This window comes from Scardinius erythrophthalmus, assembly GCF_964197995.2.
Source record: "Scardinius erythrophthalmus genome assembly, chromosome: 7".
In the NCBI taxonomy this organism is placed as follows: Eukaryota; Metazoa; Chordata; class Actinopteri; order Cypriniformes; family Leuciscidae; genus Scardinius; species Scardinius erythrophthalmus.
This window is the reverse complement of record NC_138227.1, coordinates 18,967,244-18,986,214: the sequence shown is the minus strand read 5'-3', so window position 1 is coordinate 18,986,214 and position 18,971 is coordinate 18,967,244. Positions and strand designations below refer to the sequence as shown.

At 38.3% G+C, this 18,971-nt stretch overlaps 1 long non-coding RNA gene across 1 annotated transcript; it reads left to right on the top strand.

Moving 5' to 3' along the window:
- The first annotated feature begins 12,568 nt into the window (after positions 1–12,568).
- LOC308694012 lies at positions 12,569–17,470 on the top strand. Its single transcript, XR_014030542.1, has 3 exons — positions 12,569–13,469; positions 14,381–14,478; positions 16,747–17,470. It is a non-coding gene; the product is annotated as an uncharacterized lncRNA (long non-coding RNA).
- The last annotated feature ends 1,501 nt before the right edge of the window (positions 17,471–18,971 follow it).

Sequence of the window (18,971 nt, the reverse complement as noted above, 5' to 3'; positions counted from 1 at the left end):
ATTTAAAATAACTGTTTTCTATTTGAATATATTTAAAAATATAATTTATTCCTGCAAAGCTGAATTTTCAGCATCATTACTTAGTCACATGATCCTTCAGAAATCATTCTAATATGCTGATTTGATGCTCAAGAAACACTTCATATTATCAATGTTGAGAACAGTCAACTTTGCCATGGTTTAAAACTGCAAACTCTATTTTGCCACATACAATAGCAAGATTGTTGTTTACTAAAGTGATAGTCAAAATCTGCTGCTCTATTTAATGCATTGATTGATAAATTCAAGAATCCTTACAGAACTGCCTTATGGGGCCATCTAGTGGATAATAGTTGAGAACAGGTCTGTAACCAGGACTGCATTTCCATTAGAGGTCCACCGTCAATATGGGTGTTTATTGGCAGGTCCTTACAACAGGACCTTTTTTCAATCCTGAATATTTGTGACTTTTTATGGAGCTCACTTTATGCATAGGCACATTATGTGACCATACAATGTCAGAATATAAAATGTGTAAAAAATGTACTTCGTACCTTAAGATATATATTCCTTTAAGATATTAACATGCACACTAAGTGTATTTTATGCACTTAGTAATGTGGGTAGCTGAAACCTGTGAGATGGGAGTGTCCAAATACTTTTGGCCATGTAGTGTTTGTCACAGTGTTATTTTAGCTTTATCTATTTATTTGATGTATATTTAGATACTATTATAGTATCTATTCTGAATTATTTAAATGTTTATATTTTTAGTTTTCATTTTAATTTGTTTATGCGCTTTTGCTGTTGTTTTTTCTATTTTACTTTAATTTACTTTAGTTTTAGTCATTTAGAACTTAAAACTTATTTCAGTTGCCAAGACAATCCTAATTTTCATTTGTTTTTTAAGTCTACATTTTTCATTGATTTATTTCTGATTTATTTCATTTAACAAAAACACTTTTTAATAGTTTTAGTTTTAACTATAACCACTGGCATGTCAATAAATTAGCTAGCAGTCTCATATCAAATTTAGATAGTGCCACATTAATCAACACATCAGTTGTAATGATCTCAAAGTGATATGTGAATCTGAGTGAATATTTATCTCTGTTTGCAGTTTTATCCATTATTAATATGCATTAAGGCTTAATCTAACAACCTTTTTTTTGTGCCTTTAGTAATGTCTGTAGATCATGTTCTAAATCTATGCATACTCATGCACAAGAGTTTTCCAGCAGCAGATGGCAGTATGGGAAACAGCCTGAGACTATGGAAAAGCAGCGCAGCCATGAGTGACAGTTGCCATGACGCAGAGCTCTCTCATTTTGGCTCGGAAAGCGAGTTTATATTTAGCACCTATTTTTAAGCCGAAACATGACACATGTAGCCTAAATAAATTCCGCTTTGAATTTCATACAATCAATGCCTTTGTCCTGCTGTGCATGAAAGGATAGGGTTTCACCAAATGGGAATGTCATAGTTCAGAAAAGTTCTCCAACAGCATTACAGGGGTGAATTAGCAGCGCGGTCGGGATGCACATCATTAGTGGGTCATCAGTGGGATATATTGACCCGTCATTGGCAGATGTAAGAAAGGCCACTTCCGCACACCATGTTCCACATTAATGAATTGCATTGAATACCTTACGTTTTTGGATAGATTTTTTCCCAATGAGCTTCAAACTGAAGTTTGAACTAAAGAGTTTGACCGCATGTTTTGTGTGTTTTGTTGATGTAATCTGGACTCTGCAGATGTGCAACACCTGTGTTATTTGACTCGACCTTTGTCGCTGCTACCCAGGTGTGACCATTTCCCAACCCAAGCAGCAAATATTTGTAAAAGCCTTCGGCAAATTCTTTGCATGTGCATAACGCAGATGTACTAGGTGGGTTGATATCTCTCTCTCTCTCTAACAGACATTATGTCTCTCTCTCTCTCTCTCTCTCTCTCTCTCTCTCTCTCTCTTTCTCTCTTCCCATACCTAAATCTGCTTTAATCACTCTGAATAGCTGTGACTCGGAGAAGAGCAGGTTAACGCCTGTCCCCTGGGCAGAGACATGAGGAGGACTGATGGCAGATGTAGTAATGTGAGGTGACAGGTTGCCTGGCTTGTCTGAAGAGGGCCAGATCAGAACCTTGCATTCTTCCAACTTTGATTTCACCGTCCGCGGTTGAATCGCATTCTTTGCAATCTTTACGGCTGGTTGAGAAGGAAGGAGAAGCTGGCCACATTTACCAGTGGTGTTGCCCTCTCTGGTGGAGACTTGCATCAGGTTTTTTTTTTCCATTGTGCAACTTCACGTCTGTGTAGCATGATCTGTGGGCACTTAACTGCTGACTGCCATCAGATATACCAGGCACAGGCCAAAAGAGCAGGGACATTAGTTTCCACTGTTACAGTCAAGGGTCGTTGCAATGAGGAGGGATTAAATAACTAAAACACAACAGATTTAAACGCATTACGCATGGTTATTTAATGCATTTCGCATATCAGGCAATCAAACAAAATTTCAACAATTTTTAATCTTATTTACGCGGCTTTCCTCGATGCTGACGGATCATTCGCTAACTCGCCCTCTAGTTCAATGATTCTCAACTAGAGGGCTGGGGGCCACTAGGGGGCCTCAACAAATTTCCAAGGGGGCCTCAAGATAACTTAAAATATTTTTGGGGCCTTGAAGTAAAAAAAGTTGAGAGCCACTACTCTAATTTCATTCAAACAAGACACCATCTAGTGTTTCAGTTGATTGTATCAAAAAAACAATCAGTATTAAATGTGCTATATTTAATTTTTTGACTGTAGTAAAGCATAAAAATACCATAATATGTTTGCAGATATTTAGTAAACATACAAAGTTCACATACTTGTTTCTCTGAAAAACAATGCTGTTACAGCCAGTTATTCTACTTTGAAATGTAAGTTCCAGGTCAGAATATCTGTTGTTGTTTTGGTCCGTGTGATCCCGCCCACTGTGAAATTATCCAATAATATTTCGACACCCCGGGTTGCCAGTATTTAGCTTTAAGACAATACAAGTAAAATGATAAAATAATTTAAAGCTGTTCTGTTGGCCGTCTAGCGGTTATTAAAGCTGAATGGTCTTGTGGAAGAACATTGTTTTGGTTGCGCTTCGGCTCTGAAAATGAATATGGTTCTAGGCAGGCATCGGTGTCGCTACACATGCATGGATACAGAACATCTTATCAGCGGATGAACAAATAAATCACTTTTGTGTTTTGAATGATCCATGGTCATTTCGTTATCACAAAAAAACATTTATCTTCATACTACCCTCACAGCTGGGATGCATGGCGTATGTTTGCAGTTTCCCACAAAATACATCCCAACAACTCTAAAATATGTCATTATCACAACTTTTATGATATATGAATAAAACAAAGACATTATTGGATGATGGATTCTTTTGCACTCAATTATGTTTTTTAATAAATCTCAAATCAAAATTGAATGTTTATTTAGCCTATTTATTTGTTTGGTGAGTAGCATTGTAATAAACGGGATAATATTATCCCTTCTTTATCCTTCAGTGAATGTAAATCATGCTTTTGAATGGAAGATATTGCACCGTGTTAACACACACTGCCAATTATAGTGCTGTCCTCTTTTTAGATGTGGACCTGAAGCACTCGCATGCCTGGCTCCGTAATTAATCTGTCTGATTTATTGGAAACATGCAGGGACTGCACAGCTCCTGGCTCCCGTCCTTGGGATGTCAGCCTCTGGCAGTAGAGGATATGGGGGAGGGTGGCTGGGTACCCTGGGTACATCAGACATCTGTGTCTTCTGTCCGCAGGGCAGCACCTTTCCGCTTCTCTTCCTTATAACAAAGCGGTGAAGTGGGCTGGGGTGGGCCTGGCCCCTCGCTCACATGGACATCGGTGCATTGGTCCTGGAAAAGTACAGCGCTTGTCTCCCAGCTTATTGGATGTTGTGTTTCATTACCTCCACATGAAATAGCCTCGGCCCGAATGTCTCACTGCCCAAATCCTGACTCTTTCACATCTTAGGAAGAATCCGGTTGCACTTTATTTTACAGTCCGGTTCCCCATACATACTATGAACTTATTATAGTAATTGCAATAACCAGAGGTGAACAAAGTACACAACTTCCTTACTTGAGTAAAAGTACAGAGACTACTGGTCAAATATTACTCTGTTACAAGTAAAAGTTGTAAAGACAGATTTTTACTTAAGTAAAAGTACTGAAGTACTCAATTTTAAAAGTACTTAAGTATCAAAAGTAAAAAGTAAATGTCAATGCATTGTTTTATTATTGTTGCATTGTTGTATGTAATACTTACAGTACCTTATGCCTCTGAATCTATGCCTGCATACCTCTCATATCAATACGACTTTTATTTCCAACCACAATACAACGTCTCTGTCCAACGTCGGATGTTGATGTCAATCCGACGTTGGGTTCTGACGTCAAGCCGACTTTCATTTCCAACCAAAATGCACCCCCTGCAACCAAAAGCGATATTTGTCTTTCAAATATAGTGAAGTTAAAGTAAAAAGTTTCTAGGAAAAATAATACTCAAGTAAAGTACATATACTCAAAAAGTGTATTTAAGTACAGTACTCAAGTAAATGTACTTTGTTACTGTCCACCTCTGGTAATAACAGGGTAATAACTACCAACCCTGAACCTACCCCTAAACCTAACCTTAACCCATGTAGTCGCGGTAACACTTTATTTTACAGTGTCATTGTTACATATGTTACATGTAGTTACTATAGTAATTATACATTTTGCATAATTACATGCAACTAACCCTAAACCAAACCGGTCCCACTTTATATTAAGTGGCGTTAAGTACTATGTACTTACATAAAAAAATAAGTACAATGCACTTATTGTGTTCATGTTGTATTGTAAAACACTTTTGCTGCTATTGAGGTGTGATACGGGTAAGATTAGGGGCATGGGTAGGTTTAAGGGTGAGTTAAGGTGTAAGGGAAGGGTCAACTGTGTAATTATAAATGTAATTACATAAATTAATTACAGGAGGAATTTTTAAAATGTAAGTACAATGTAAAAACTTATAGTTACACAATAAGTACTGTACATTGTATCAAATTATTAATTTCAATGTAAGTACATAGTACTTAAAGCCACTTTGTAAATAATGGGACCATTTATTTTTATTTTTTTAGCCTGTATATCAGCCTATACTATATGTAGAAAGAAGAGGGAAATATGATGTGAATTACAGAGATGTTTTAAGGCGCCTGAACCTTTAGGAGTTGAAGGCAGAAAGTTAGGGGGTGATTTGTTATTATTTATCTCTTTAAGTAAATCACAAAAAATATTGTAAAATAATATTTAGGAAAGTTGAAGCTTGAGTATGGTAAATTTGGGTTTCTGAGATGTATGGAGGACAAGTGCCACTTACAAATAAAATTAGGGAATCAGTTACCTATGCATTCATTCAAATAAATAAATCACTTTTTTTGATAGAAAAATAATTAGACATATTAAAAATGTTTATTTAAAAAAATGCAGTTAATTGGAACACATGAAATACATTAATAAATCACGTATCAAATTGACAAAAAATAGACAATGAAAAAATATATATATTTTGAATTAAATTATTTATGTAAAATATTTTAAATTAATTTATATTATTTAAAATGTTAATAATAAAACGATAGTTTAAAATGTTAATAATAATAATAAAAAGTTTAAAATGTTAATAATATAATAATGCATCAAATAATGAATTAACAATTCAATGTGTCTATTTATTTAAAAAGTTTTTTTTATTATTATTATTTAAATAATACATTGATTAGTGATTTTACATTTTAATTGTGGTATTCCTAGGCCCTGTTTACGCCTGGTATTAAGATGCGTTTTGGTCGGGGGTCTAAAACGTTTTGAGCTTGTCCACTTTTTCACCACTTCCAGAGGTGGTCGAAAACGCATTTGACTTGACTGCTTCTGTAGTGCAAAAGTGTTCTCTCACCATTCCTGATTTCTAAAACGCACTCTCAGCGTTCTTGCGGCTGTCAGAGCAGAGACGAAAGCTATGCTCTCGGTATGTTTTTCTATTTTCTCCAGTTGTGTTTACTGTTTATATGTAAAATGCATGAGCTTATTTCCTCCATTAGATCGAATTATCTGAAAAAGCATACATTAACCCGCCCATAGACCCTCTCCTTGAAAAAATCAGGACAAAAGTCGTTGAAAGTGACCAAAAGAGACGAATTAAAAGACCAGATGTAAACGGGAATGTCTCCCTCGTCTACTTGTGATCCGATCTACCAAAACGCATTAATAGCAGGTGTAAAGAGGGCCCTAGAGATTAACCTCATCAGATAACCAATGGATAACCGTAGCTAATAGAATATTGACCTTTGACCTACTGTAATTCACATACTTACACACAAGCATTAGTGGACCCTTTCATCTACATATAAAAACAGTACGTCCATTCATGTCCATATGAGAGTGAAGTAAGCTTTTGAAGTAAACCCTTTCGATGAAACAACTGAGCCATTGCTTTCATAAAATTAGTTCCATTCATACACACACGAGCGATTTTCATTCCTATATTCCCTACAGAATCTTAGCCGGGCCAGATGCGTTCATGTAAAAGCCTGCATTCATCTTTGAGAGGGCCTGGAACCAAATATGTCTCAATGACATTCCTTGAGGTCTATTCTCCAATCCTGACCACAGTGTTACAGATTAAACCAGTCGGTATAATGTGTTTCAACTAACTCACATGACATGACTAAGCAAATATGTCATGCAAGACATAAAAAATGGAAAGAACAGGATGTGACGCTCACGACAGTTCAAATGAGACCAGCAATGAGAATCCCACACAATCCAGGAAGAGGTGTATTACACCCACCCTTACAACAGAGGTGCACTGCAGCAGATATCACAGGTTACTATGAAGATTAAAAGGATTGCACTTGGCTGACGGGGCACATGGATATTCTCAGGTGTCTGTGCTGGTTTCAGGATGAGGGTGGGGCGGTGCAGTGTCACCGCTTGGCGATGTGGCACTTCCCTCCCAGCCTGCCAGGTTATGTAAATGTGTGGTGCTAAGCGCAGAGCTGTGCTATAGTTGGAACACCGGGCTCTATTTGTGGAAAATCAGCTGGGCGAACTGCTGGATCTGTGTCAGACTGTAAGACTGGCAGGTGTGGTGGGAGGACGGCTGCTTTTTTAGACAGGTGCTTGTGTGTGTTATAGGGACAGGCTGAGCTCTTTACCCTTCTGGAAGGGAAGCCTTACTTGAATATAGACTGACCTCACTCGTGTTGTCAGTTGACACAATCGCTTGTGACGTGTTTCCAAGGTCATCTAGGATCTTAGAGTCTGTCGTAAGCGATGTTTTTTTTGCTCACGTTAAATAACGAGGATTATTAAAGACAGAATTGTTTTGAAATGTTTCTCAAAGGAGAAACATTGTGCACAGCATGACACGGGTGACCTAATGGGCAAAGGCTGCTGGGATGTGAATGTGGGTCACGCACACCCAAATCACTGTCACATGCTTAACTAGCTCATATCGCACCTCCAGCCATCAGGGCCATTACATAACCTGCTGCTGATTCCATGGTACTCTCGAAAACACTAATTACCAGCACTGCAGTGACGCAACAACTCCAAGGGTCCAAGTTATAAAATGATCATAGCTCTTTCAGCAGACTCTAATCTTGAAGTGTGTTGCTATGCATTCATATACTGTATATTTTTATTCAGGATAGATTAATCACTGTACTCGGTAGACTAGTGATGCAATGGCGTGCTTTAACTTCGCCTGGCTTGGCACGTCAAATTCGACTCCTCTCTTGCAAGGCTGCACCCCGGTTTCTGCTGCGTGTTGTCAGATTTTGTGTTGGTTACATTCCTTTGTTGTCTGGGTTGTCTTGATTAGTTAACATGAAGCCTGAACATACTCTGATAAAGAGATCAAGGCAAAAGGTTTGGGAGTATATACATTTGCTAACTCAAATGGAGTTTGGCTGCTTTGAATCTGGTCAAGGAGAGCATGTTACGTTGTATGAACAAGGCTAATCATATCTGTAAGTAGGCCTTGGCCTTGCATGTGGAAAGGGAGATAAATTCCTCTCAAACTTTCACAGGCCTGTTAACATGCACAAGACCAGAGTCCACAAGGCATGGTCAGTGGAACATAAGTGGGGCAAATACGATAATATTTGATAATATCAGAGACACCGACAACATGTTTAAGGAGTCAAAAGGTGTAAAACACTACACTAACCTAAAAACCTGCCAGTAACACACACACACACACACACACACACACACACACACACACACACACACACACACACACACACACACACACACATATATATATATATATATAATTATAGTTTTAAAATGTGTTCACTCTTATATGTCATTGACCCATTTGTAGGGATATGTTTACATCACAAGACATTAGATTATTTCATTATTAGATGTATATTGAAACTACTTTCATTTAAAAAATGCTTTTAGAATTAATCATTTTTATGACGATTTCAGTTTGGTTCTCTGCAAACCCTAGAGACTAATACAGTTTGCCCTTTGAATGTGGTGGGTCAACATTCCTCTTGATATTTTCTCTCCCGTGTAGCTCTGACCTTGCGCTGCGCTATAGGTCTTGCTGTGTTTCATGGTAAGGGCGACTGACAGAATGCTGAATAATTCAGTTTAAACTTAATCAGGTCACTCTGTTCATTTCTTTAGCTGTGGCTCAATCATAAGCTCACATACCAAAACTACCATTGTAAAATGCTTTCATGATTCATCAGACCTCCCATCCCGAAGAATTTTCACTCTTACAGTTCCCTGTTGTTAAAGAGGTTTTCTGTAAACATAATTTTACAGTGTAAAACATGATAATGCAAGTCTTCTACACAATGATCTTATTAATGGTCCTGCTTTTCATGTTTGGATGTTAAATGAATAGCCTACATATTTGACACTGTAAACTAATATGAGATTGTTGAATCTCTTCATAATAGATGGTGCAATGTGTGTGACTTGAATAGCGCTTTTAATGTCTTTTCATAACATCCTACGGTTTCAGGAACCTGTAAAGTCCAGCCCTACCTACATTAAACAAAGAGGCTGTTCTAGAACCCCTGCCATCAGCTTGAGAAATATGTACTCTGAAGTTAACAGCACATGATGTAAATATAGCTAGTGCCTTGTCACTGAGGTATTGCCTTTCTGGCTTGTTGCAGCTATCCAGTTTAGAACAACATCCAGGATGTGGCTCAGATCCCCACATATTCACTCATCTGAAATTACAGAGCATTTTCATATGCATATCCTGTGATTGTTTGAATATTTATGTTGACGTAAAACAAACAGGATTTATATTTTGCTTAGTGACGCATAACTGTCATCTTTGTGCGGCTCTGTCACAAACCATTATTTTTGTTTAGCCAGCGTTCATCATTGTCAGTCATGTACGGTTATGTGACACGATGGCCAATGCTGAGTCATGCTGCGTCTACCATGAGTGTGTAGGTGTGGTCCTTTGAGAAAATGGCCAAAAACTGAATGTTGTGCTCAGCCGTGTCACTTTGAACAACATTCACGGTCCTCCTCGCAGGGAGGGGAACAGCTGCTGAGATTCATGAGTGCGTATTTTACCCTTACCTACTTTTGCATGGTGAGCACTGGCTCTTTAAATTGCTGTTAAGTGTCATCTCGCACGCACTTGCCTGTGCTGAGTCATTGGGTTCAGGCTGGTTTTGTAACCTCCGCCCAGCAGGACTTCTCATTGGCTTGAGTCTTCACTCAGCCGCTTGTGTGGTTGGCTGCCAGGACCACTAATCAGTTCTCTTTTGCAAAAGGCAGCTCTTAAAGTTACAGCGGCTTCACTCTGACTCTTCTGGATGCTGTTTCACAGAAGACAGGGTGGGGTTAGTCAAAAGTTGGGGTATTTAGATAGCAGTAAAACATGACACTGGCAAATAATTAAAAAAAGGTTCAAATACAGCCAAGAAATACAGCAAATATTGGATTGTAGTTGATTATACGAGTATTATGGATGGAGAAATGCAAGTTTGATGTGTTAGTGGGAACGGTTTGATCATAGCATTTTACAAGTCAATCACACCAATGGGAAGCCAATTAACGGGTACATACAGGGTTCATTTTACAACAGTACGGGGAATAATATAATAGCTACATGTAAAGTTTGAATTATTGTTTAAATGGTCTCATGATCAATGCACAATTAAAACATTTTCATAGGAAAAGTACTTCCACATTCCTATTATTAGATTGAATTTGACAAACTGATATTATATAAAAGAAAAAAAAATGATGCCTCACTGAGAGAAATAAGATCCTCTTCAAGAGGAGATCATTTACATAAAATGTTCTATCATGGACGTGTATTGCTGTACTCATGCAGGAAGGCACTTGCCTGGGAGTGGGCCGATAGATTCCTGGAATCCATTTAAGCGCTGGATTAATGTCCTAGGAGGGATCGGTTCTGTGCACCAGGTATATTAACACAACATTAACCATAACCATAACATGTTCTCAAACTGTTTGTGTTCACATGGGGACAAACTGAGTGACATTTAATAACTAAATTGAAGAGGTTTGTTTTAAGTTTCTTAACAATGTGATGTGTCTGAGAACATGCCCAGACAGTGGGCCGGACCTCGCATTAGTGTATTTGACTTAATCAGGATCAGACAGAGAAAGTGCCCTCCAGGACTTACACCAGATAGTCTTAATGTCTGCAGTCTTTTTTTTAAGTAACAGGATGTAGGATGTCTCACAGATACCACTCGTGGAGATGAAGCAAATTTGTATGACATTTAAATTTGGAATGTAGTGACTGGGTTGTAATGACCTTTTTTCCCAAAGCTGGTAACACTTTGTTTATATAAATAACCAATAGCCTAGATTTTAAGGAAATGTTATCCACGTGGGAACAGGACAGGAAACTGCTTCGTCAACTGCTTCACCACCTCCAGCTCAGTATCCAATTAGATCTGAAAGCATTAACTTACTGGTATCCTCTACAATTATAGCTCCCTGTGTTCAGTTAATCATTTCCGATCATATATATTAATGCCTTTAAATTGATGTGATATAAAATGCTGTTGCTGGACTTGACAGTTCCAGAGTTGGTGGCGTGGGAATGTGGAAAGAAGTTGAAGGAAATGCTGTCCTTTCAACTGTGACCAGGCAGTTGGCCTGTTGTCATGCAGGAAAAGACCAAAAGACACTCTCTTGCAGCCTTCAGTTATGGAGTATATCAGTTTGATTAAAAGACATGCACTTATTAGCATTTATTGACCTGACTGTGCAGTACATGAAGAAATATGAATGGAATGACATTTGCACACGAAGAAACAACATTTTTTGGCTACACACAAGCAATCGTCTAAGTTCACTTGCTGTGATAATTTACTGAGGATACAGTGAAGTTATTTTTAAGTATTTCTTTATTCTTTACATCTACAATAACACTAAATAATAAGATGAATCATCCTCCTCCTGAATTCCATTCAACAGAATGTTCTTCTCTATTTGGCCATTTTTGGAGCCAAAAACAAAGAATGGCAAGGTCTAAAATTCTGATTGTTGAATAAAAGCCTGTATTTTTCAATGGTTTTCTCTCCTTCAGTGGCAGGAATTTGCATTTTTGTTCAAAATTCCCTCTAGACTCAGCAAGCCACCAATTAAGGTTTCCGTCCACAAAATGAGCAATAGCATAAATGGCAGTCAGCTTTATATTTCACCAGAAACCTCAAGAATCATTTTTATAGAAAATGAAATGCAGCATTTTTCCTTGCTGAGTTTTTCACCTGACTCCAGTTGCCAGTTCTGCATAACTTGAATTAATTCTGATTCATTCTATTCAGTCTACTCTAATACCATTGTAGAAATGCACACCTGCCATATATTCATGTTGAATTTATTTCAAGTGCAAGTATCCAATAATAGGAGGACCACAGAAATAAAGTGGGTTTTTGCTGGTCATGTGACCTCAACATGGCGGCCACCATGAATGGACCCTCCATTTAAATTGAAACAGCTATACTGATATAAGGCCTATTCATCTTATGTAAGTGTACATCATCTTAAAGATATTTTGCACAAGTACTGTTTGTTTCGTTATGTAAAACCCTTTTAATGAGGAAAGATTACTGAGTGCAACCTTAAAAAGCCAGAAAATAATGTGGATGTGAATATGAACCTATAAAAGGCATTTGCTCACAGCTTGAGTCCCAAAAAACAAGAATAAAACAACGTCTGTGGAAATGTTGAAGGCATTACGAAGGAGTCTGAAATGTATCAAAGTGAAGTAAGATTTAATAGGAGTCTGAAAACAGTTATCCAGTCCTGCTCACAGAGGTGCTCAGTCATTTGCTCTTTAGAAGAACCGTGAAACGCCTGTCGGAGAGAGATAGCGTCATTGGAGAGTGTGCTTTACACCCTTCTGACTCAGAGCATGGCATTGGTGTGCAGGCCTGACATTCATGTTCGGTCATAAAGTGGGCGTTACTTCTGGTCTTTGACGTTAGTGTTTGATTGGTCAGCTGTTGCTCTTGGCGTCACTGCGCTGCCAGCTGATCGGGAGGAGAAGCCGGTATGAGGGGAGTTGAAGCGGAGACTCAGGACGCAGCGATATGTGGGCTAGATTGTGAAATTTAGGACGGTAGACCAATGGTGTCGTGTTGAAGTTGATTAATTATATTGTAAATGATTTCTATAGCACTCTTGCTGTCTGAGTGGGTTAGGATTCGATATTTTAGCTGAGATCGCGCTTTAGCTCTTTGATTCAAGAGTGATTTGAGATTAAGGTGTGGCTTTCAGCAAAAGGGCGAATTAGGCTATTTAAACTGTATCAGAACTTGCATTTATTTCTTGGATTTTTTGCCTTGGTTTACAGTTAGAATAAGGCATTGAAGTGGGCGAGAGAGACTGGAAATGGGATCAGGACATGACCCTGGTCGATTCTAACTTGGGTTCCCAGTGAGCCAACCGCTTTTAAATGTCGAATGTGCGCTACCTTTGTACGCCAGAGCTTCGGCTGAATTGAATCATACGGATTTCGCGAGAATTTGATGCGCGTGTCACTGGTGAGCTATTTAAAATCCAGGAAGCATTCGATTACAGAACGGAGTCTAATCGTTCAATGGCCGTTGCAACATTATCTATATAACTTTTCGGAAGTATGTGAAACCACTTCAGAACGAATGGAATCTGTTACATTCCATTGGAGGAGATCGCGAGAGCGCTCGGTTCAGAGTTGAGCCGTACAGGGCGTGAGCCGTCCGCTACTAGACCGTACGTCTGTATGAGGGGAAAACCATTGCGAAATTAAAGGATGTTGAGCGAATATTGATATCTAATAATATGTTATATCTGGGAGTCGAACAGTTTACCAGCCTGACATAGCCTACGAATCGATCGACGACAGAGATCAAGAATTCTACCAGTTGAAGTAGGTAGGTGTTAAACATTCCTCATTCAGAAGTTTTCGCTCAGAGGGTGTTTGTCGAAAAACTCAATACTGCACCGATATCGATTTGACGCTATTTATTATCAACTCCAGTAAATTTACATATGTCAGAGAAGGCGCAGAAAATTAACACAATGTTAAGGCGAACTAACGCACTGATATAACAGTGGGCGTTGATCTGCTTTCACTTATAATATAATATCTTAAACTCGTATCGCCTGACGTAGGCCTATTTCTTTCGTGATTTTTATTTTGCTTACTTGTTTTTCTTAGTTGTATTATATTTATGCTTCTTTTTAACTTACGTCAGATGACGTTGAATAGGCCTTAGGGATAGTTAACCTAAATTAATATTTAGTAATTGTTTACTCACCGTCATGATGTTTTAAACCCGTATGATATCTACATATTCAAGAGATTTCACTTTCATTGAATGGAAAAAGATGGAATAAAAGTAGGCTAAATGGTGACTGAGGCTGTCAGACCCTCAAATTCTGCCTAACGCCTCCTTTTGTGTTTTACTGAAGGAAAAACTTTAGTGTAAGAAAAGGACAATTTATTTTTTATTTTTGAATGAAGATAAAGCCTAATGCTCGGTGTTTTTAGTCTACGTCTCTTTAAATATGACTAGCAGGTTATACGACCTATACGACAAATGGCGAATATCAAAATATTAGTTTGTGTAGTTGGATAGTATAGGCTACATAAAACATGGATTTGGTAATGAAAGAACGCCTATCCTACAATGATTCCTGTGAGGCGAGAGCATGGCAAATTCCTCAAGACCCCACCCTTTACGGTGCGATATCTACGAGTTTTGTCCTCTTTTTCCCCTCTAGGTTACTTGTTTAATTTTTTTGTGTCTGCTTTCTCTCACTTTTCTCTTTTCACACACAGCCTAACATCTGGAGTGAAGACCTCAGTTTAATACCAGTGTCAACACTGTCATTAAATGGATTTCTTCTTACGTCTGAAATGACGTCCGCCTGTTGAAGGTAAGTTATGAAATATGACTTCTAGAGGTGACAAGTGGTGAGGGTGATGTGTCAGAACTGATAGCAACTAATAGCAAATCATCTTTTCAGCTTCTACAATTTTATTATAAATGAACTGATAAAATATAATTGACTATTAAGATGTTGTGCTTTTTTTTTTTTTTACACAATCATTCAGGCCATTATAAATCAAATGAGTGACTAAGCAAGCTAGGTATTTTCCAAATCAGTTCCGTCATATCACCAGATGATTCTTCTTTTGCACTTTTTGAATTTGTGGATGGTATTAAGCAAACAAGTGTTGACAAACATCCTTAACTCATGTTTACGCAACTGCTTTAATGGGTTTCATAGCTCCAGTAATTGTTTCGACTAAAATGCAACATTTTAAATCTATGACCTACCATTTTATCTCTGTATTACTCTTACACCAGAATTATGCTAATGATTAAAGTTGTCGAGTTGAAGCCATTTTTCATTTATTAATCATCTTTAATCTACACCACATAATTAACTGAATGAAGAAGTATTTAGAAAAAAAAAATGTCAAAGAATGTCTTTGGCTTTTTAATGTTAGGTTAAGAATATTTTTTTTCCTTGTTTTTGTTGCTTTTGTGCTAAGAGTTGATTTTGAGATCTTATTGATAAGCAGGAAATTGTCACATGACTGAACATGATCTTTGCTTTTCTTCATCAGGTTTTTAATAGTTGAACTACATTTAAACTTCAATGGAATTTGGCATTGGAATTTTAAAATGTCATTTTTATAAATCTGTGTAAATTTGCAAAAAATGAAATGCCATCTACCGTGAATGAAAGTCAAAATGCCTGAATAAATTAAGGGCTGTAAAATGATGTACTACATGTCAGTCGTGTACACCTTTAAATAAGCAAGTTCAGATTGAAGTAGCTCATTAAAGAAGCAGCACAGGAAAAAAGGAACATCTGTTCTCCTGCCCAGGGTAATCGCCATCCATAGGAAAGTTGGACATCTTGACTCTATGCGTGAAGGTCTAATTTTCTTGCTATCTTTTAAATTGAATGAATTTAGTAAGAGCGACTCTTATTTCCTGATTCCAGTGTCTGAGCATCTGAAGGCGGCAGCGTTTTATTATTTTTTTCAGGGAAATGTTTGTTTTGTGAATCCATTGTATGGCCTTGCAGTTGCGTTCGCTTCTACATTAGTTTATTCTTCATTCATGCGTGGCTGGAAAGATACCAAAATATATCAATGTAGTCGAAGTCACAGGATGTTTGATTGCTATTCGAGGTCTCTGCTGTTCAAATACTTTTTCTGTTTAGTTTTTGACATTTATTGGCTTTACTGTGAGGCCTTTATGAAACATTGAAATTTTCTAAATTTACTTTAAGCTTTGCGTTGCGCGAGCAGATCTGTGCGGACCACAGCATGGAGCTCAGACATCTGCATGCGTGGACAGATGAGGAGAAATGTCATAGCATGGAGACTTTTGGAGCCACACCCTTAGCGTTACACAGTTTCGCTGTTTCTGCAGGACTCTTTGACATTTAGATTTTTTTTTACACTCTCATTTGTGGAGTTTTAAGTGGTTTTTCTGAAGTCTTGGCATACATTCCTCCATTGCCTCAGTAATTGGTGCGGTATCGTGCCGCACAGACTGTGAGTGGGCTTTTTTTTTGCAGATGAAGCTCGGCTGTGACAGTGATTTGCCTGTTTGGCAGGTGGCTGTGGTTGTCTTGAGTGTGGGAGGGGAGGATCTGAGAAGAAGGTCTGCTGTTGTCTCAAGGACAGTGGAGCTTCCCGTCTGTGCAGTCCTGTGGGACCAAATGCTGGCCGCTCGGGCGGTTTGTGCCACGAGGTCTCAGGAAGTGAGCCTGCGGAGCTTCTGTCCACATTTTCACCCACAGTAACAACGCAGTTAACTTCCTAGCAATAGCGTTTCATTGTCTTAGTAAGGAGATGATTCGGCACTGTCTGTGACTTAGACTTTTAGAGTGAGTTTGCCTTTGCTGTCTACCCAGAGGGACCTGTATAATCTCCCTTTGATTAAATGGGCTGCAGGCTTTGTGCTCCACACCGCCATGTAAGTGACCCAGTTTGGGGTTTTGTGCTATTGTTCTTCATTGAATTTCTGTCCTCGACATACAAGGCGGCGCATGTACGTCGCAGAGATGCCCCAAACTCTTAAATAATGAGCTCATTCATTCTATACGAAGAAAATGGGCTTGTTAGAATTCTGTTGACTTCAGTCGTGGACTTTTTCTGTCTCTTTCTTTCTCTCTTTTAAGGCAGCCAAGCTAGTTCACCTCAGCAGTACAGACTGTGAGCTGGCCCAGCTCGGTGGGAGGGTGGAGTCAGTCCAGCTCGGCGTATCTCAGACAGCATGAAGGGCCTCTGCAGACAGAATGGAATTTATACCATATGTACCAGGCATCCCAAGAATGCATGGCACAGAGACTTGACCAACGGAAAGAACTGTAGAAAGCGCAGTGGAAAGGGTGAGAGAGAGAGAGAGAAGGAGAGGGTGCAGAAATGAACCTGTTGAGTATAATTCCATCAGTGTTTTCTAAAGAAATATTTAGTCTTTAAGTAAGTGCTGATGGATTAGATTTCGTATAGTGAAATTAAAGTGATATATATAAAAAAACACTTTAACTATGAAATATACAGAAGAAAAAAAAACGACCTTTGAGCCAGGATGCATTAAATTGATCAAAAGTGTCAGTAAAGACATTTTATAAGGTTTCAAAAGATTTCTTTTTCAAATAAAAGCTGGTCTGGAAGTATCCTAAAAAAATAAGACATATGACGTTTTCCACAAAAATATTATTAGCATGATGCAGTGTGATCCAGGCAGATGAAAAATGATGCAAGTAAAAGATAAATGTATCGCAATGTCTAACAATCTATAAAGAATGATAAAAGAATCGTAAAAGTATCGAGAGTTGTAAAAATATTGAGAATAAATAAGTGTTGAAATAAAACGAGATCATATTTGTCCAAGGTACTCTGATGTTAGACTATTGGTATTATTTCTTTCTCAATAGATGAAGTTCAAAGAAGAATAGAATAAATTGAATGTAAAGGAAGACAAGGTGCGCCTTAAGGCCCGTTCATTCTAAGAACCTTATCTATAACGATAACTTTATTAGCATTTACACCAGCGGACGATATCGTTCTGTTTATTATAAACGGGTGCTTGTAATATGTCGTCTGCCACTTTAAACACTTGTGCTCTTAAAAGCAGAATGGATTATGATTGGCTGTCAATGTTTTTAGCATTAATCAGTTGGAAAAAAAACATTCTGAAAGTGATCCCAGCAATATTGTTTCTCTGTGCAGTTATCGTTGTAGTTATGGTTTGGACTTTGCTATTGGAAAGTAGTGGACCTCAAAGGCCAGAGTTGAGAACCCCTGCTTTATTAACTAGATTGTGTGATGGAGTGGTGTCTGCTGAAAAGAACAATTGATTTTAACAATTATTGGGACATGTGAATGTCTAGGTCATAGTGACATTTCGTTGAAAATTCAGCTTTGACATCACAGGAATAAATGACATTTTTAATAAATTTAAAAATAATTTTAGTTGCAATGCTACATAGTCTTGCCAGATCAGTTGCACTCGTTCTATAAGTTACTAATTTTGGTTGAGTCGTTTGCTGTGTCAGAATAATTGCAGTGTAGATATTTCATTATTTTAATGAAATTGAATTTAATTGAACCGAGAGATTCCTATTCAGTCCGATTTGCCCATGGCATAGTATTAAAAGCATGATTGAGTCAAATCAAAGCTTTTGCTTCCTTTGCTGTGCTGGGAGAGGCAGCTGCCACTCTGATCGCTGCTAACATTGCGAGCAATGATTCGGAGTTCGACGGGTGGGGAGGGGGAGAACAGGCCATGCTTTGTCATTATAACAACCAACATTATGAAAGAAGTTTCATTTGAGTTACTTGCTTATTCATGGTTTTCCAGCTGCATCAGCTTCCTTTTGCATTTGCTGCTAATACAAGATGTAGTCCAGCGTAACTGCATTGGAGAAGAGCAGGGAGGAGTATGGACTTACTAAAGCTATATACTCATGCACAGTGCACACACACGTATACTAGCAGCATGGCTGTAGCACTCCTTAAAGCAGTGATATACCAGAAATATGCCTGATTCGTCAGGTTCACAGGGTCTTTTCAATGGGTCTTTGGCTTTGCCACAAGCTGTGTTTTAAAAAATAACGAGAAGAAGCTGAAGCCTTGTTTTTAATCTTGGCCAGATGTTCTGCATTCTTTGGTGCTGCAAACTGCATTTCAGAAGAACGAGCTCAAGAACGCAAAATTACCTCTGAGTACTAAACTTCCCTATTTTTCTCAAGGCAGGACCCTGCAGCATTCATTGCAGTTCACGTATGCATGCATCTGTAATTTTTGCGCTGTATAAGTGTAAATGAGTGGTATGCTCATCACACTCTTAAAGGCTCCAACCGCTTCCTCTGGCTATGTGTGGGTCCCTGGAGCTCTCGTT